At 42.6% G+C, this 20,814-nt stretch overlaps 1 long non-coding RNA gene across 1 annotated transcript; it reads right to left on the bottom strand.

The window, feature by feature from the left end:
* Nucleotides 1–969: 969 nt before the first annotated feature.
* Nucleotides 970–20,782, bottom strand: LOC135228883 (uncharacterized). Its single transcript, XR_010319742.1, has 4 exons — nucleotides 20,620–20,782; nucleotides 9,919–9,993; nucleotides 3,528–3,694; nucleotides 970–1,336 (listed from the first exon to the last, which is right to left on the bottom strand). It is a non-coding gene; the product is annotated as an uncharacterized LOC135228883 (long non-coding RNA).
* Between the last annotated feature and the right edge of the window lie 32 nt (nucleotides 20,783–20,814).

Raw genomic sequence — 20,814 nt, 5'->3', positions numbered from 1 at the left:
CCTAAATGATCTTATTTAATCTTCCCGGTAGCCCTTCAAGATAGGTGAAATGGGAGATTGTTACTGTCATTTTTATTGAAAGCAGAATTAAGACTCACTTGTTAAGTAGTTGTCCACAGTCACAGAGCTAAGAAATTTAAGAGCCAGGAGTCAAATTCAAGTCTTTAGGCTCCTAGTCCCGTGTTCCTCTCTTCCACCAGAATGCAGTGGTTAAGTCTATAGGCTCTGAAATCAGCCAGACTCGAATTTGAATCCTGGCTTCTCCACTTCTTAGCTGTGTGACCTTGGGAAAGTTATTTAACCTCTCTGGGCCTCAGTTGCCTTCTCTTTACCTGCTGATAATAATTGTGCCTACCTCATAGGTTTGCATGAGCATCTAGAGCACTCAATACATGTAACACTCAATATATGATTCTTTTTTATTTTTCTTTCATTTTATATAAAAACATTTGATCATTGAAAGCAACGTTTTATTTTCCAGGACCTATCTCGAACATCCTTACCGCCTGCTCAAATGATGGCTCTGACGTTTATCACGTATATTGGTTGTGGGCTTTCATCAATTTTTCTGTCTGTTACTCTGGTAACCTACATAGCCTTTGAGTGAGTAGCCACAACTGGAAACTTGTTTTCTGGGATGCAGTGCTCACCTCCATTGCCCAAATGTATTATTAATCAAGGGTTTTTCTTGGCCTACCTTATCCTGTACAACCTTCCAGCGGAATACCTCTATATAAAACGCTGTGAGACTTTTTGGTTTATATGCTCGCTTCCTTTCGCTAGTCTGTGAGCTCACTGAAGGCAAGGGTTCAGTCTTAATCATGTTTGTACCCTGTAATGGTGCCTGGTACCTAGTAGTCATTAAGTATGAAATGAAAGATGGATACCCAACCCCATGGCCATCGAGTCAATTCCAACTCATAGCAACCCTCTAGGACAGGGTAGAACCGCCCCATAGGGTTTCCAAGGAGTGCCTGGTGGATTCGAACTGCCGACTTTTGGTTAGCATCTGTAGCTCTTAACTACTACACCACCAGGGTTTCTGAAAGATGGATACAGACCCCGAAATGCACGAATCTGAAATAGACCGTAGTACCATGCACAGCTGAAGAACTCTATATATTTAATGAATTAAGTTTCTCAATGTTACCAAGCAAACATGAAAGATTGAATCCATTAAATGGGGCCAAGATGAAGAAGAATAAAAGGTGTAATGATACTCGGAGCATGTGGCTTTGTTGGTCAAAGCGGAACAACATTCCAAATAACATCTCCTCCTTCATGGCTTACCAGAAAGGTCCTTTTGGTCACTTTTGGGGATGAATTCCTGAAAATTCTGTTGGAAAAGAAGAAAATAAGCAGTTTTATTACATTAACTAAATGAAACAATATATAGGTTCTAGGGTTTAGATTTTGGGCACTCATCAGGAAGTGCACAAGTTTCTTTTCATTGCCAAATTAGGGTCCAGCTGTGACTACAGATCGTCTAGTAGGCCTTTGGAAATGTTATTAGTGAGACTAAATTACCATAAAGCCAGCCATTTCTGGGAATGATTTCAGCAGATCTAATTTTATACACATAAAAACACGTACATGTCATCAATTAACTATATTTTCCTATGCCTGTTACATTTGGCTATAGTTTAAGCTCTTCTTTCCATGATCTCATTTTAACTAATAACACAAGATAATAGGGGAATCTGGCTATATTTTGAAGATCCGAATATAGCAGACTGTTTATGAGAACCAGCAGAGATGCTTCTAGAAGTAGTTTGGGAGAAATGGGGTGGGTGCACAGTGGAGTCCACTACAAACTATTTAAAAGGATGGGTCAACAGTCAGCATGTGAAAGGTCCCACAGACATATAAAATTTTGCATATGATCATCACCGATCATTGTTTAGATTTTTCCTCTTTTTGTTGGTGGTGGTGGTTTGCCCCCCCACCCCACCCCCATGCACACACATTCAGATAGAGGAAATTCATGCATTTAGACATTGACCAAACAATAAAAAAAATTGCTTAGAACTCAGGGACAGCCTGATAGATATGCTTATATAAGGGTTGGTGGAATGTTATGCTAATTCTTTTCTTGTCCTTTCCTTGTAGAAAGATCCGGAGGGATTACCCTTCCAAAATCCTCATCCAGCTGTGTGCTGCTCTGCTCCTACTGAACTTGGTGTTCCTTCTGGACTCGTGGATTGCTCTCTATAACATGCGAGGCCTCTGCATCTCAGTGGCTGTATTTCTTCATTATTTCCTCTTGGTCTCATTCACATGGATGGGCCTGGAAGCATTCCATATGTACCTGGCCCTTGTCAAAGTGTTTAATACTTACATCCGAAAATACATCCTTAAATTCTGCATTGTTGCCTGGGGTAGGTATGATTTTGCTTAGACTTTGCTTGGATTTTCTGTACCTTTTCTTCTGGTGTTTTGACTTGTAATCAGATAGAGACATTGATGAGGCAGGTCGTTTTAGCTTTATCCTCCTTACAGACTGAACTGCACCAAGGGCAGCCTTGTCAGTCTTTCTAGAACACCTGTGTATTGCCTCTGGATTGGTTATGATCATAAAACTCTTTGAGGTTAGGGCCATAAATCCTCTTTGTATTTCCAGCAACTAGAATTCAGACTGTCACGTAGAAGTGCTCGATAAATTGAAAAAGGTTGGTGGTAATGAGACGAAATCTCAGTCCCCAGGCTCCCAGCCAGCCTTGCTCTTTATATGTCCCAGATGTCACACGTATGCAGGATGGTTTGCTCAAGAAGGGCTGAGTGAGAGAAAGCATGTACCTAATGTAACGTTTTTGCCACGCTGGCACAGTATTTCAGATTACATGACCTTTTTGGTGGTAGGTCACAAAATCTTAGACTCCCCAGAGATCTTGAAGGTTTCTTCATTCAACTCCCCATCCAATGTAGGAGCTTCATCAACTTGACTTGAGTTATCCTTGACTAAAGTTAATCTAACCTCTGCTTGAATACTTCCATTGTTGGGGAGCTCATTGCCTTACAAGGCAGCTCGTAACCATTTCCTAATGCCCTACAGTTCTGTTCTCCAGTAAGTTCAGGCTTCGCACTGGTGGCACCCAGTGGTCTTGTTTTTGCTCTCTGAGGTAAAAAAAAAAAAAATGCGCTGATGCTTCTGCCAAAGTCTTCCTGATAATCCACCAGTAATATATAACAGTGTACATAATGCCTCATTTTCAAAGTCTTTTCGTATAAGTAACCCCATTTAAGACAAAGCTAGCGAGGTTAGCATGGCATTTCGTGCTACCTCCAGATGAAGAACTGCCTCCAAGTGATGACGTGATTCACAAAGCTAGAAAACAACCAAGCCTGTCTTTCTGATTTCGTCTGCAGTGTACCTTCCACTGTATTAAAACACCACCCCCCAGGCCCCTTCCTCTTTTCAGGCTAAATAGTCCTTTTACATTATCCCTACACAACAGGACTGCAGACCCTTCCCAACCCTTGTCACCCTGTCCATCATCCTGTCTTTGTGAAGAACAATAGAACAATACCTTTTCTCCACTCGTCCCAGAAAGATAAGTCACTAACTGCTTCTGCCACTGGCCACGGATTCTGTCTTCTTTGTAGAAGGCTTAAAGTTCAAGGACAAGCTCCCCACCTCCAACATTTTACTTCTAGAAGAGTGTCTTGCTTAGGAAATCACCGTATGTCAGCCTCACTGCAAGGAGCAAACACAAAGGAATTAAATGAAATAATATGTCAGATTGTGCCAGGGACCCACACCCATCTGTGAGAAGAAATTGTTTTTTGTTTACCAGAGCCTTGAGATTGGTTTCAGGCTGGTCTGTGTGCACAGCAGGAGGAGGCAGTGTGGGGCAGGGGGACAGTGGAGGGCTAAGAAGGACTCCTTCCAGGGAAAAGGCATTTTAAGCTGGGAGGAGCCTTCTCGTTGAGCCTCCTCTTAGGCGAAGAAGTGCCTGAGACAATCAGCATAGTGGCAGTACAGATCAGCCAGGTCAGACTCCTCCCTTTGAAAGGGTTCCATATAATCATTTGAGGATTTTAAGTTTCATAATTAAAGATTCATCCAGAGTTGCTCAGGTTAAAAATTAAAATTTCCACAATATGAAATTTGTGTATGAACTCAGCTTTATCTTTCAATTCATGTATTGGGGAATGTCTGGTCTGCAAGTCAGTATAAAGGGAAAGGGTTTTGTAGTCAGACACATGGAAACAAGGAAGCTATACTGGGCAAATTTTGGATTGACTGGTAGGCATTTTCTTTCCTTATTTGGGTTAAGGGGGAAATTTTGAACCAGGTTAAACTGAACAGGCAAGTCCTGATTGGCTAGCTTAGGTTTCCATTTCCAGAAGAGTTAGTTCATTGACTTGGGTTTTGGCTCCTGGGAAGGTCAGGCATTTACAGGAAGTAGAAACTAGCTAGGTTTCATTTTGCCAACATGGGGCTTAGCATCAGTGACTCCATTTTGGGCCTAGTGGTGGCATAGTGGTTAAGTACTATGGCTGCTAACCAAAAGGTCGGCAGTTCGAATCCGCCAGGTGCTCCTTGCGAACTCCATGGGGCAGTTCTACCCTATCCTACAGCGTCGCTATAAGTTGGAATCGACTCGACGGCACTGGGTTTGGTTTTTGGTTTTGGTGTAGTTAGGTTGGAGCCCTGGTAGCACAGTGGTTAAGCAATCAGCTGTTAACAGAAAGGTTAATGGTTTGAACCCAGCAGCACTCTGGAAGAAAGTTGTGGCAGTCTGCTTCCAAAAAGATTATAGCCTTGGACAGCGTATGGGGCAGTTCTCTGTCGTATAGCATCACAGAATTGACTCAATGGCAGTGCGTTTTATAATCAGGTTAACACTGGTAACCATGGTATGCTGACTGTGGCTGACATTTGGTTTACATTTTGGAGCCCTCCACTTTGCCTGACACCTGGTCCTTAAAATTACATTCTAGAAGTGTGAGAGTTAAGGGTAACGCTAGCTACTGGAATGGATAGAACCTGACATCTCAGTAGAAGGCAATTTCTCACTGGTACAGTCCAGTGCCAGTTAATGGGGGTGGAGGGGGAGGGGTCTTCTCTGGTCAGGGATCCAAGCTCATGGAGGCTCGGCCTTGAGGCATGACTTCCAAGGTTGCCCTGAATGTAGGGGAAAAGAGAGAATGGAGGGATGGTGCAGGAGGTTTTTATGGGGCAGGCATGGAGGTCGAGCAGATCGCTTCTGCCCATATCCCACTGGCCAAAACTTAGTCATGTGGCCACAGATACCTAACTGCAAGGGAAGCTGGGAGATGTCTAGCTATGTGCCTAGTCTCCAGCCACAAGAGACTAACCAGCTCTGCCGCAAGAATGATCTAGAATGTGATCTCTAACTTTTCTTCTCATTACCTTTGGTTATTAGAACTGTTCGTGACCCCTATTTCTCGTTTTCCAGGACTTCCAGCTGTGGTTGTGGCTGTGGTCCTGGTCATATCCCCAGATAACTATGGGCTTGGATCCTATGGAAAATTTCCCAATGGCTCACCTGATGACTTGTGAGTACAAAGTGTCCAAGGAAATGGAGGACCTAATCAGCATATTGACTCACTCTCACCTAGTGAAACCCAGTATAATTTACAGCAGGCTTTGCAGTCAAATATAATGTGATGAGCTAGCTGGAAGTGCCATGCTACTACTTAAGTATAAAAAAAGGAATTAGGAAAAAGTATTTTGAAGCTATTTTTATAAGCCTATGATGAAAGCGAAATGCCAGTTACATTATATTAATAAAGACACAAGGAATAGAGTTACTAGGATTTAGAGGGGTAAAATCCCGAATGTTTAAAAAGGATATTATTTAAATCCTTTCAATCACCAAGTACCCTAAAATAAACTCAGATTTTTTCTCCCTAGAGCTATAAATGGTTGTGGAGAATAGCAGTTTTACCATTTTTTTTTCTTTTGTAGTTGTAGACACTATTTCAGTAAAATGTTACAGATTCATTGTATCATGCTGAACTATATTTCAGCATTGTAATATGTTTTTCTGTCTCTCTCCCCCCCCCACCCCCGCCCCAATTCTAGTTGCTGGATCAATAGCAATGCTGCATTCTATATTACGGTTGTGGGATATTTCTGTGTGATATTTTTGCTGAATGTCAGCATGTTCATTGTGGTCCTGGTCCAGCTCTGTCGAATTAAAAAGAAGAAGCAACTGGGGGCCCAGCGGAAAACCAGTATTCAAGACCTCAGGAGTGTTGCTGGCCTTACGTTTTTGCTGGGAATTACTTGGGGCTTTGCTTTCTTTGCCTGGGGACCAGTTAACATCACATTCATGTATCTCTTTGCCATCTTTAATACCTTACAAGGTGAGCTCTACAACATTCAATACGAGCTGAATGATCCCCAAACCCTATCCAAAGCCCATTGCCGTCAAGTCGATTCCGACTCATATTGACCCTATAGGACAGAGTAGAACCGCCCCATAGGGTTTCCGAGGCTGTAAGTCCTTATGGAAGCAGACTGCCACATCTTTCTTCCATGGAGTGGCTGGTGGGTTTGAACCGACCACCTTTTGGTTATCCCCTGAGTGTTTAACCACTATGCCACCAGGACTTCTCTGAATGATCCCAGTCAAATGTAAAGGAATATGTTGATAGGTGCCGTCGAGTCAGTTCTGACTCACAGTGACCCTGTGTGGCAGAACAGAACTGCCCCATAGGGTTTTCTAGGCTGTAATCTTCACAGGGGAAACCCTGGTGGCATCGTGGTTAAGTCCTACGGCTGCTAACCAAAAGGTCAGCAGTTCGAATCCACCAGGCGCTCCTTGGAAACTCTATGGGGGCAGTTCTGCTCTGTCCTATAGGGTTGCTATGAGTCGGAATCGACTCGACGGCAACGGGTTTGGTTTTTGGTTTTTTAATCTTCACAGGAGCAGATCGCCAGGTCTTTCTCCCATAGAGCCACTGCGTGGGTTCAAACCACCAACCTTTTGGTTAGGAGCTGAGTGCATAACCATTGTGCCACCAGGGCTCCTTATAAAGGAATGTATCGCTACTAAAAGTATCTGCAAAGTAGCTTCTTTAGTAGCTTTAGGTATAAAAAATAGGTATATTCATTGAAAAACATGTTTATCTATGAGGAAAAGGTGCTTTGAGGTCTTTGGAAGAAAGGTGTTCATTGAATTCAAGAAGCGGTGCTTTTTTTTTTGTATTATTCTTCATTATCTCAGCACAGAGAGCATATTGACAGGAACCTGCCAAGAGCTTTTTGAGAGAGCTGATTACGCTTCCTTTTTTCTTTTTTAAAAAAACTTCTGACTGAAGTAGAGCATGTATACAGAAAGGTGTACATGCCATAGATGTCCCTGTGAGGGCTCACCACCCTGACCTCCTAAGACGGTGTTTGATTTGGAGACAGTGCTGAATGTGAAGTTAGTAGGTTTGGGGTCAGCTCTGACTCATGGCATCCGCATGCACAACAGAGTGAAAAGTTGCCTGGTCCTGTGCCATCTTCACTGTCACTGGTATACCCGAGTCCATTGTTGCGGCCACTGTGTACTTTGAGTGCCTTCCAGCCTAGGGGGCTCATCTTCCAGCACTATATCGGGCAGTATTCTATTGTGATCCATCGGATTTTTGGACGTAGATTGCCAGGCCTTTCTTCCTAGTCTACTTTAGTCTAGAAGCTCTGCTGAAACCTCTGGACCATGGGTAACCCTGCTGCTATATGAAACACCAGTGCCTAGCTTCCAGCATCAGCAACACGCAGACCACCATAGTACACAAACTGACAGCCGGGTGGTGGGTCAGCAGCCTTCTTGCCCTGTGGTTAATTCTGAGAAGTTGCTGGGCTGGGATCTTGGTGCCCTGATTGTACTTTACTTCAGAGAATCCCATTTGTTAATGAAGCCCAGCTGTAGAAACATCATAATGGTGTTTTTTAGAAAAGCACAATACCAATTCTTTTAGGTCAGTGTTATCAAAGAATGGCCAACTGGGATTTAAGTTTTAATGGCAGTGCTTTGGCATTAAAAGCTGAGCGGACTAATGGGTTTACATTATAATGACAGCAGTTCACTGCCCCTTGGTTTCTTTTTATTTCACTTCCTCTGTTGGGGTGCCTTTTAATTATACTCTCTGCTTTTTTTTTTTTTTTTCATCTTCTCTTCCTATTGCTTTTAGCTCCTGGAGTGGCCTCTTGTAGTTCTATCAGGCAATAGATCATTTTGCAAGTTTTCAAAGCAAGCCCAACCGGAGATGAAATTCAAATGCCTGATTGGCCACCAGTTATTTTATTTGGAAGAGGCCAGGTAGTATGCTTGTGGTTATATACAGTTGTTAGTTTTTAACCTACAACATACCAGGTCATGAATTGGTATACCCAGGTGGCATAGCACTGTCCCATACTGCTAAAACCAGAAAAAAGGAGCAAATCGAAAAGGTTTAATGTGCCGGCAATGTTGTTGTGTGCTGCTGACTCCATTCCGACTCATAATGACCCCTTAGGACCAAGGAGAACTGCCCCATAGGGTTTCCGAGGCTGTAATCTTTACGGGAGCAGATCGCCAGGTCTTTTTTCATGCGTTGTGGCTGGTGGGTTCGAACTACTGACCTTTTGGTTAGTAGCCAAACGCTTAACCATTGTGCCACAGGGCTCCTGGTACCAACAATAGTGTGCTAAAAGTAATAGACACTTTAAAAGAAAAGTATGCTCAGAATCAAAGTAAACATAAACATGAAAGCAACATAGCTACCCTGAAAGATTTAACATGGAAACTGAACCTGCCTCTTTTTCTTCATTTCTCTCCAATGTATTGTTCTATATACCTCCCCAGAAAAACTGCTCAGTAGAATGTGAATACAGAGAAGGAACTTAAGGTTTCCTCTGTAAAAGGACTAATGCCTAATTCATAAGGCTTTTGGGTAGATTAAAGAAGAAATCCTCAGTGAGATGGGTTGACATAATAGTCACAAAAATGTCCTTAGGTACCATCCAGTTGATTTCGATTCATAGTGACCCTATGTGACAGAGTAGAACTGCCCCATAGAGTTTTCTTGACTGTAATCTTTAGTGAACTAGATTACCAGGCCTTTTTCCTTCGGAGCGGCTGGGTGGGTTCGAACCACCAACCTTTTGTTTAGCAGCTGAGTGCTTAACCATTTACACCCACAGGGCTCCCTGGACTTAAACATACCAACGGACCTGACGAAGGCACAAAACTGGGCAGTGTTCTGTTCTGTTGTATATACGTTTGCCATAAATCAGAGCTGACTCACCAGCAACTAACAACAACAACATAGATAGGTTCTGATTTGTGAATGGCATGGCCTCATTTTGAGCTCTCTCATACATGCCATTCCTCCCCTGATGGCACCAAGGGTAGCCTCCTGGGGTGGCAAATGAACACAGGTGTGCAGTTGTCAAGATACCAATCTTTGGGGTGGGCTAAAATACAGATTTAAAGTTAGATGTGTTGGGGATTGAGAAGACAGAGAACTCAGAATCCATCTGCTCATTCAACAAATACTCATTGGCAGAAGCCTGGGAGAGTGGCACAGATGGGGCTGTGTTGGAGATTCGAGTCCACCCAGAGGCACCTCAGAAGAAAGGCCTGGTGATTACTCCCGATAAGTCAGCCCTCGGAAACCCTGTGGAGCACAGTTCTCCTCTGACACACACACGGGGCGGCCATGCATCAGAATGGTTTTATTCAATTCGCAAGATTTCACTTGGCCCACAGCTGCCAAAGAATTTCTTTTGTGTAAAGTAAGCTGATGGGCATCCAGGTCTTAGTTTGGAATTCATTGTGTTATGTTTTTGTTTTTTTCCCTTAGGATTCTTCATATTCATCTTTTACTGTGTAGCAAAAGAGAATGTCAGGAAACAGTGGAGGCGGTATCTTTGTTGTGGAAAGTTACGGCTGGCTGAAAATTCTGGTAAAAATTTACCTTATGTTTCTCCTTCCTCTTAAATCTTGAGGTAAAGACCATGTAAGAGCCCAAGCAGTCATCTGTGAACGGCACCTGGTCAACAGAAAAGATTGGTTCTGAACATTGGTTAAAAATAAAAGCCTAGTGAACTAAAAAGTAATTACATTCATATCTGGGAATTGAGGGAGCAGTGGAATTAGTGGACTGGCTGCTGCTTGTATGAAGCAACAGTGAAATTTTTAGATTTGATGGCCTTTTGACTTACGCTTTTCATTTACCCAAAGTAATTCTGAAGGTTTACCTTTATAACTTTTTAAGCCTGGACTCAACCTTTCTCTGCAGGCCCTGGTTGTCAGTTATTTGGTTTGTTAATGGGCTGGACTTTGTATATAAGCTTTAGCATATGTTTGGTTTGTTTGAAGTTATTTTCATGTACACCCTATTGTAACAAACAGCTCACTTTTAAGAAAATAGGAAAAATGAAGTAATGTTTGAAAAGCTTAAATTTCTTTTGCATCAGTAAAAAACCAGTTGCTGTGGCGTCAGTTCTGACTCACGGCGACCCCACGTGTGTCAGAGTAGAACTGTGCTTCAGAGGGTTTTCAAGGGCTGATTTTCTGAGGCAGTTTTGGGTGGACTCGAACCTCCAACCTTTTGGTTAGCAGCCAACTGTGGTAACCGTCTGTACCACCCAGGGACTCCTTTACATCGATACCATCCATTGATACCACCTTTGCAGTGTCTGGGGCGCACAGGAGTCTGCACTCAGAAACTAACAGTGCACACAGAGTTCAGTCATTTCCGTGGACTTAAGAACCACCAGTAATTTGTGTTCCGGGCAAGACAGTCAGCGCTTCTGAATTACTACCCAGTGCAATGCGTTTTTATAGACACAATCAAACCAGCTCAGTTTTTAGTTCCAGGAGAGTGTAGGTGACTTTTAACCAGGTAATCATTTAAAGGAAAAATGTATATCGCCTTAAAGTAAAATCATGTTATGACACGAGCCTGTGAAATGTGTGACTTCCCTGTAAGATCCTGAAGTGAGATAGTTACGAGAACTTGTTACACTGATCTGTCTCTTGCATTTGAGCTTCAACATACTGCCCTGTTTTTCTGTAATGCTTATTCTGCTGTAGACTGGAGTAAAACTGCTACTAATGGTTTAAAGAAGCAGACTGTAAACCAAGGAGTGTCCAGCTCTTCAAATTCCTTACAGTCAAACAGTAACTCCACTAACTCCACCACACTGCTAGTGAATAATGATTGCTCAGTGCACGTAGACGGGAATGGTACGTATGTCTCAATATATAGTATTTCTCAAGCTAGTGTCTGTTGGTTTTTGTTTTTGTTTTAGTAGTTTTCTCCTTGAATGGCATTTTTGCTAAGCATATGGAAGACGAATGGATCAAAATGTGGTTCCCTTCTAAAAGAGAAAGTTTAATAATCCAAATGAATTAATTCATTTTAGAGCAAATACCAGAACAGCTCTCTCTCTCTATTTTTAAGATTTCCTTTTTCACAATGGGACGTGATGATGATCTAAAAGTTGTAATGCTGCTAATCCTAATCGAAGTCTTACCCAAAGGCTTCAGTACTGTGCTGTTTCTGTGAGGACAGCACCTAAAATAGTCAACGAGACAATATCAGTTTGTATTATCTCTGTAATCATCTACATCTTTGACACTTTTAAGTCTTCGTATTTGTCGCTTGTCATGTTTGTTAATTCTTTCCTTCAATGTGGCTGCCTGGTGACAGTGACCAAATCCCGGTGAATATACCAGATACCACAAGATGTCTTGTGAGCAGTGTTGGTGGCCAGACAGGTCACCCACATGTGAACAGATGACTGCTGAGCCTCTTCGCTTTAATTCTGACATTTCTAGTGGAAACTTCCATTACATTTTTTTCTTTCCTCAAACTGGGCTCCGTAGCACTCATGAAAGCTTTCTCTCTCTCTCTCTACCTTCTTTTGCTTCTTAATGTATCTTTTGCATTTTTAGAAAAACTTCAGCTCGTGTACTTTCTCCTTCTCTGGAGAATACGATCTTATTTGCCTTTATTCATTGTTTTAGGATGGTAGTGCTTTTTATAACTAGTTCAAATAAAGTTTGTGAGAAAGTTCATATATCTACCAAATAGTTTTCATACTGCCCAACAATGGGAGGTCCTGCTGGTTTGTATAGACTTGTAAAATGTAATAGGATGTCACCAAAGCAGGCTTTTTCAACCTCAGTACTACAGGCATTTAGTCTGGATAATTCTCTGGTGTGAGGGGCTGTTCTGTGCATTGTAAGATATTTAGCAATATCCCTGGCCTCTACCTACTAGATGCCAATAGTATCCCCCCCACTACCAGCTATGACAACAAAAAATGTCTGCAGATACTACCAAATGTCCCCTGGGGGGTAAAATGGGCCCTTGGTGAGAACCACTGTCCTAAAAGATGAGAAGCAGTGCCACATGGCCTTATATCTTTACTGTAGATACCAGAGGGAAAGCTCTAGGCTCTGCATCAAAAACTTCTATCAGGAATGACTACTGTATTTTTACACAAATAATGCACCTTCTGTGTTTGTTTGCCAACTGCACCCCCCCCACCCCAATGAGGTATTTTCGTAAGTACGTTATACTAATTTTTTTTTTTACAGCAACATGCATAGCAGCGCTTACAAAAATACCTGGCGGGGGTGGGGGGCATGGTGTGATTGGCAAACAAATGTAGAAGGCGTGTGTTATTTGTGTAAAAATACAGTAAATGTAGGTGATCACAGTAGAGGTGGTAGGAGTCCAGGATGGTTAAGAAGCTGGCGTGAGAAAACCAAACTAAATCAAACCCAATGCTGTCAAGTTGATTCCGACTCATAGCGACCTTATAGGACAGAGTAGAACAGCCCCATAAGGTTTCCAAGGAGCGGCTGGTAGATTGAACTGCTGACCTTTTGGTTAGCAGCCATAGCTCTTAACCACTGTGCCACCAGGGCATGAGAGAGCAAGTTCAAAACAGAGAACTCAGAGGGGCAGGTGAGTCACCAAGATCCCTTAGACTCACAACACATTAGGCTTGGGTAGAAGTGGTTGGAGCTCTTAGTCCATTAACCAGATTTTTTCAGATTCTAGAAAGAGCTCAGAGATGAAGCCTCACTTGCCTGGCCTTACCAATGTGTTGCCATCTTTCCAGGAATAGGATTTCATGGAAGCAGCACATTTTGACGGGGCGTTTTGACAAGTACGATTTGACACAGCTATTTTTGATGCCTGACAGCAAGCTCGGGGTGCATTTTAAGGCCACCAGAACGGTCAAATAATTAATATGCATGTCGGGTGGACATCCCTGACTCCTTGGTCCCCATTGGGATGGATGAGGGATGGAATAGGGTGGTGATATCTGTCACCCATATAACATAGCAATTTCTGAAAAGAAGCTGAAAATTTAATGGTTTGTTTATGATGACAGGTGAAATTCTGTATAAATGTCCTGAAGCCAAAATGACTAAATCAGGGCAGCTGCCTCAGAAGATCACAGGCCCTGTTTGAGCTATGTCAGAAACATCCCATGTTGACGTCATCACTTCTGAGCTGTGTAACCTTGGGCAAAGCACTTAACTTCTGAAACCTCCATTTCATTATCTGTGAAATGGGAACAATAATAGTACCCACCCCATAGGGTTATAAGTAAGATAATACAGTGTGCTTAACACTGTTGTTATTATTATGCCATGAACTAACAAATGGGCTGCTTGTTCAGCTTTCTGTCTTATTCCTCAGTGGTATAATGGTCAGAAGGATGGCAGCAGGTAGCTGGAGACAACTGTACTTGGGCTCGCTCACAATTCAGGGCCTGCTTGGGATGGAGGTGGCATAGCTCCAAACCACGCTTGCCCTAGAAAGCCTAGTTCCTCCCTGGCCTCCTCTTACGTTGGAATTGGTGGTTTCCTCTTTTTTTTTTCTTGGGAATCATTCATATCCTGATGTAGTCAGGGGGGCTTGTTTAGTCTAGGAAAAAGATGATTTCTTCTTGCCTTGACTGTTGTAGCTGGTCTCTCTGGGTTTCTCTAGTACCAAGTTTAACCAAGAACCTTGTAAGGGTATATATGGGAACCTGTTAACCTTGACCTTTTGGGGAGACCAAAATACTACATTAGGCTATACCACACATATGCTACTACTGGAAGTCAATCTATGCCCAACCGGAGTTAGGAAATGGACCTTTAAAAATAAACTACATTGCCTTCCTAAGTATGTCATCCATTTCATAAAAACCAAACCAAAACCCAAAACTGCCATAGCGAACCGGTTTCTGAATCAATCTCCAATTTGTTTTGCTTACTTTGAGAACCCACAGGGAAGGAATGAAAAGTAAAGGAAACATAACAATGTATGGTAGTTTTTAAACCAGGCATATTTTTCTCTGTGCATATTTAAGAATAAAGTGGTGTTCGGGTTTGGTTCTCTTTTGTTTTCTGTGAATACTTCATGACACCACTTTGGCTTTTCCTTTTACAGGGAACGCTTCTACTGAGAGGAATGGTGTTTCTTTCAGCGTTCAGAATGGAGACGTGTGCCTTCATGATTTCTCTGGAAAACAGCACGTGTTTAATGAGAAAGAAGACTCGTGCAACGGGAAAAGCCGTATTGCACTCAGAAGGACTTCAAAACGAGGAAGCTTACACTTCATTGAGCAAATGTGATTCCTTTTTCGAAAATCAAAGCATGATGCTTGACAGTGTGAAAATGTCCATTTTTACCTTTTACGCAATGTGAGATGTACGACAACCAATTTGTTTTATACTCAGCAACCTCTGGAGGAGCATACACGCTCATTGAGGGCAGTGGTTACCGTGGGAAGGGAAGCCAAGGCATGCTATATGCAGTGCGGTTCCTTAGCCTTTGTTTTAAAAGATTGGTTTTAAACAACACACTAAGATTCATGTAAAAAAAAAAAAAAATCAGGCAGTTGCCAGCCACATTTTAAAGAGGTGAAGTTACTTCTGCTAACATCCTATAAAACCACCCTGGGCTTCAGCCTGTTGGTGAGTTTAGTTGTGCGTGCTCTTGTATACAAGCTCAGTCTAGTAACCTACATGTCAACAATCTTACTTCTCCCTTTTTTGTATTTATTTTCTACTGTGTAAATTTAGTCCTTTGTAGAGTCGTGGTTGTGTTGTTCTGTGTAATGTGATAACTCAAAATCTTTGCTGGTTTAGTGAATTCCGAAACTCCATTTGGAGATGATACGGGATGTGAAATACAGAAACTTCACTGAAATTTAACAACAAAAAGAATGATATGGGCCAGACCGAACAATGTCAGCAGACAGTGCCACAATTAGCTTTACAGTGAGCGCCTTTGGGAGGGTTAGAAAAAGGTGCCCCTACTGGGCAGACGTGGCCTTCTGGGCTGGTGGCTTGGCCAACGGTGGGGCCAAATTTTAGCCCTTAGCTGTGCATTCTTGTGCAGGGTACAACCTGTACAACTGTCTGTGGTGCCCAGCACCAATATCCAGCCTGACCTCATCCCTAATTATCAGATTATGGCATCTGTGCCAAGACGTTTGGCTTAATACCTTAGCCACAGAGAGGGATGGGACTGTAATCTAGACTGCATGTCAGGCAAATTGTGATTGTGGAAGAGATACATACACTGCCACTTTTCAGATTCCTAGAGCCTTTCAGAAGAGGGGAATAGAATAGGATTACTTTTTAAAAGAGATGTACATTAGGAAAAAAATCGTGTTGCCATTCTTTAAAAGGCAAGTGCATGGCACTTTGTTGATTGTTACGCCTGCTACACTTGGGCCTAGCCAGAGCTAGAATTATTTTTTTTTTCAAACACGTCAAGTCTGGAAGAGTGTAGAGTGACAAGGGGGAGCAGCTATTGGGGACAGTGAACTATCCTGCGCTGCTATAGTTTCTCGCATCAAACCTTGATTGCTCCTAGTTATATAGGGTCTATCTTGCTTTCCACCTGCAGCTTCTTGAAGCGCTGCCTCAGTATGTCCTCATTAAGAACAATTCAAAACCCTTTAGGTCTTTCACTAAGGTTCCCTTGCATATATTTCAAGCGAATGTTGTATCCCAGACTAATCATAGTAATAATGGAATACATTTCTGTGAGTGCTGATTTGCCTTTGTAGTTTTTCTTCTCGGATTTATTTAACTGTATTTATATGTTAAAATTGACCAAAAAAAAAGTTGCAATCGACCAAATAAATTTGTAGTTAAGTACTTTACGTTTAATAACTTTCACAAAATGTTTGCAGTCTGTTTCTTGGGCGGCGTGACATGGGGAAGTGGTAAAGCGCACCTGATTAAGACTAACACAAGAGTGATCTCTCATGGGAAACGGCAGGCACACTTGGAAATTAGAGCAAAAGTTCTGCCTCATGAGACCGGTTTCTGAGACCTCTTCTCCGTATTCCCGTTATTCTTTCAAGAGGATTCCTTTAACGCATGTTGTCATTGGCCTACATAAAGCCCCAGAACCTGATTTCCTACCACGTTCCTGCTTCCTCAACATCAAACAGTAGGATTTCAAGATGGCGAGGGTGGGATTTGGGGTTGCTGAGGAGCTAGTTACCATGTGGGAGCCACAAAGGGAGAAGGTGGCCTCACCCCCACAAGAGGCCTCTGAGCAGTCTCTCCTTCCAAGATCCTCAACTGCTACAAAAATGCTGAGTTCTCTATTGATAAAGAAGGTGGTGGGACACTCAAGATTTGGGGTGTTAGACCTCCGAAACCAATCATCTGAGGCAGATTATGTAACTGAAGTGTACATAGAAGGATGCACAACATCCTGTGTTCTTCAGATCCCTCCCCCCTTTTTGCCTATTGTTTTTTTAATTTTGTCGTTGAGTATATACACAGCAAAACATAGACCAAGTCAACCATTTCTACACGTATAGCTCAGTGAAACTGATTACATTCTTTGAGTTGTGCAACCAATTTCACCCTCCTTTTCTGTGTTGTTCCTCCCCCATTAACAAACTCACTGCCCCCTATGGTTCCTATCTAATCTTCTGAGTTTCTGTTGTCACTTTGATCCCATATAGATAGATCTTAAAAGAGCATAATGCTCAAGGCAGACGTTTTTTACTAGCTAATGTTTGGTTTTACTAGCTATTGTTTGGTTTTAAGAAGACTTTAGGGGATATTTTTGGTTTAAGGTTTAAAGATTGTCTTAGGGCAACAGTTTCAGGGGTTCATCCAGTCTTTGTGGCTCCAGAAAGTCTGCAGTCCATGAGAATTTGAAGTTCTGTTCTGCATCTTCCCCTTTTTGATCAGAATTGTTCTATAGAATCTTTGATCAAAATGTTTTAGTAATGGTTATGTCTGGGCTTTAAGCCAAACTCTTTTGTCAGTAGCTCAATTTTTTACTTCAGAAAGATAAGAGGCAGGGCAGAGAGACTAGAATGTTCCTGAGAAGCATCCTCCTTTGGGTTTAAAAGGGGTCCAACAATCTGAGCTGCTAGTATAAGGAGACAGAGGTGGTGCCGATATTAGAAAGTAAGAAATGTCAGAGTAGTGGCCAGCATTTGAAGAAGCATTTCCTCAGAACATTGGAGAAGTTTGCCCCCTGAAACACACTGCAATCATTATCCCCACAAAGGAACTCTGTTAACTCCAGTGGGCAGCAGCATGATTGTTCTCATCAAGAAGGATCAAACAGTTTCATTTGGGATACTGGGTTGTCTCTAACGAGGTCACCTAGGAGGCAGGTCGGTTTGCTGAAGGCCCTTTTGACAAAGAGCTCATTTACCAAATGACCCATTCTCCAAATGGACTTGTTTGGTGTTATTTTGTTTCCATAACGGTACTGTAAGGTCTGTTCAGTGTGTCTCTGCCTCAGCTTCTCACTGCTGCAGTTTGGAGTCCGAAGGACAGAAAAAAAGGAGCATGTTGTTGTGTGCCGTGGACTTGATTTCAGCTCATAGTGACTCAATAGGACAGAGTAGAACTGCCCCAGAAGAACATAATCTTGAACATGAAGAATTCTTACCAGTATATTCTTTTGTTTTTCCTCTGCAGTTTCCAGGTACAGCATCGAGAAATTGGGGCAGAAAATTGAATATATTCTTCAATAATACATTAAATATATTCCATATTCTTTGCCGTGAAGAAACCTTATTATATATTTGCATCTCTCTCACACACATAGACACATATATATGTGTGTGTGTTATCTATTACAATATTCTCATGAATATATTTTTATGTTCCCCGGTGTTTCCTCTCTTTACCTCGGTCTCAAACTAGCTATTGGAAGCTGGAGCAGAGACGAATTCAACACTCCTTAAAACACTGCGATGAAGAAATTATATCCTGTTAATTAAAGTTAAATGGTTGTAGAAATAACTAAATTTGGCAAGTTGGCAGTTTTCAGCAAATCAATTCAGAATTGACCTCCTCCTCTGAGTCAAAAGGGGGACTGCTTTTCTTTAGAGTCAAAGACCTGAGCAAGCCATCAAGAGAAACTTGTTGGTTTCTACTTGGGATGGTGACGTGTGGCTTGGGCAGAAGCCCTGTGGCGTGACAATGGGCACGCCTTCTGGTAGAGGTCAGACAAGTCATATGTGGTAGCACCCCAGGGCCCAGCACTAGGTTTTCATCTATATGAAGATCAGAATTGGCTTCAGACACAAATAATAACATACCCTGTCCATACCGTATCTGATTCTTGACAAATATTTGAGAAATGACTTAGAGGACAGATTTCTATTGGGTAATAACAAGAGAAAGGCTTCATGGGTAATGGGGACCAGATATGGAGGTGTTGTATCTCAGGGACATGAGGCTACTACAATATGAGACTGATAGCACAGTTTTCTACTCCAAAATGAATCACTGAAATTGGGAACTTAAAAGCTAAAAAGGAATAGCCTGCCGCCTTGGTTTGCATTATATTTTATTCCGGAATTTCAAGCTTATTGAAACAGCTTATATGACAATATCCATTAATACATAGACCAAAGCCTAAGAATGTTGACTGGCTATATACCAAAAGAGGGGCGTGAATGTAGTAGAACTGACAAAGAATGAGATCAAGAAACTGAAAATGTTTCTAGGCTGGACGGAAATACTAGGTAATGAGCACATATGTCATCAGATATTTCCACCATGGCTGCAAAATAGACTCCTGAAGAAACACCCAATGGAACAAAAACAGTAACAAAAAGAACCCACGATCCCAGCTTTTAAATGCAGAAGAATACAGGAGAATTCTAGTAAGAATATATATTTTGATTCTGAGATTTAATAACTTAATGCCTAGTTTTATTTACTCTTCTTAGTTGCCTTTGAGTCGATTCCTACTCATGGTGACCCCATGTGTGCAGAGTAGAACTGCTTCATAGGGTTCTCAAGGCTATGACCTTTCAGAAGCAGATCTCCAGGCCTGTCTTCCTAGGCACCTCTGGGTGGGTTCGTTGGATTAGCAGTCGTGTGCTTAACCGTTTGTGCCACCCAGAGACTCCTTATTTACTCCTAGTACACAGCAAATTCTGTACGGAGGCACATAACATGGATTGCTGCATAATTTAAGAACAACAGTAAGAAAAAAGTATGTCAACTGATAAGTTTGGTGTTTTGGTTGAGTGACGGAGTAAAGCCATAGTTTCATGTTCTGGAATATCTAACATGAGGGTGGTTAAGGACCAAACATAGGGAAACCCAGCTGAGCAAGACTGTCACTTGTACATTCAGCCAACGTTAATTGAGCTCCAACCACACGCTTAACACTGTACAAGACAGGGTAAAAAAAAAAAAAAACCCAACCCCTTTACCGTCGAGTCAATTCTGACTCATAGTGACCCTATAGGACAGAGTAGAATTGCCTCATAGTGTTTCCAAGGAGCACCTGGTGGATCTGAACTGCCAACTTTTTGGTTAGCAGCCATAGCTCTTAACCACTACACCACCAGGGTTTCCAACCAGACAGGGTAGGAGTGACCAAAATCTTTTCCAATGAGGAATTACAACCCAGTTAGAAAAACATGTCTCATCCATGTATGAAAACAACTATATGAGGTAATACACTATTGCCAAATGATGGTTTACCAGGTACTTTTCTATGTGCCCGCCATGGTGCAAGTGCTTTATATTATCCTCTTGATCTTCATAGCCTTCCTATGAGATAGGTGCTATTATTATCCCCATTTTACAGATGAAAATACTGAAGTTTAAAGAGCTAAAACAACATGCCAAAGATCACATCACTTGTAAAAGGCAGAACTGGAATTTGAACTCAATTTGGTCTGACTCCAAGTCCGAGCTCTTACAAAAGAAACTGCTATAGGAATTCAAAGACTGGGGAAGATTAATAGGAGAGAGGAGCTGAGCTGGCCCTTAAGGGAAAGAGGGTTCAGACAGGCAAGGAGAAAGAGCCTACTGGGTAAATGCATGGAGACTAGCAAAGGGCTTGCAGAAATGACTGCATTAGCCTAGCTGTGCAGTGTAGTTCATATGGGGGCCAGATTTTGGTTGGCAATGAATACAGGGCCGAGGATTTTGAAGTGTAGGTAATTAGCCACCAGAAACTGTAAAGCATTTTAAGTTTTAGGTGTATGGGTTTGTGCCTGGTGCAGGGCGCCCATGTGGCTGGGGACAGCTCGGGAGCCCTGCCCCTGCCACTCCCTTACCCTTCCCGGCTGGGCCTCACTACTCGGATTCCTTCGACGGCGGGGGCGAGCCCAGGGGCAGGGCTACGATGATCCTGGCTCACCGAAAGGCGCCCAGTGGGTCGTCGTGGGCGGCCCGCTTCTCGGGCCTCTGGTGGGGTTGGAGGCCCGCCCCGGGGCCTCCTCACCGCAGCTCAGGGGAGCTGTTCCCACCGGCCGCCCTCTTTCATTCCCCCTCGGGCCGCGACCCTTCGGGTCCTTCGTGGGTTCCGCTCCGCGAAGGGGGCGGGGCCGGGGCG

Source organism: Loxodonta africana, chromosome X, assembly GCF_030014295.1.
Source record: "Loxodonta africana isolate mLoxAfr1 chromosome X, mLoxAfr1.hap2, whole genome shotgun sequence".
In the NCBI taxonomy this organism is placed as follows: Eukaryota; Metazoa; Chordata; class Mammalia; order Proboscidea; family Elephantidae; genus Loxodonta; species Loxodonta africana.
The sequence above is the reverse complement of the archived record's forward strand: the minus strand, read 5'-3'. Positions and strand labels throughout refer to the sequence as shown.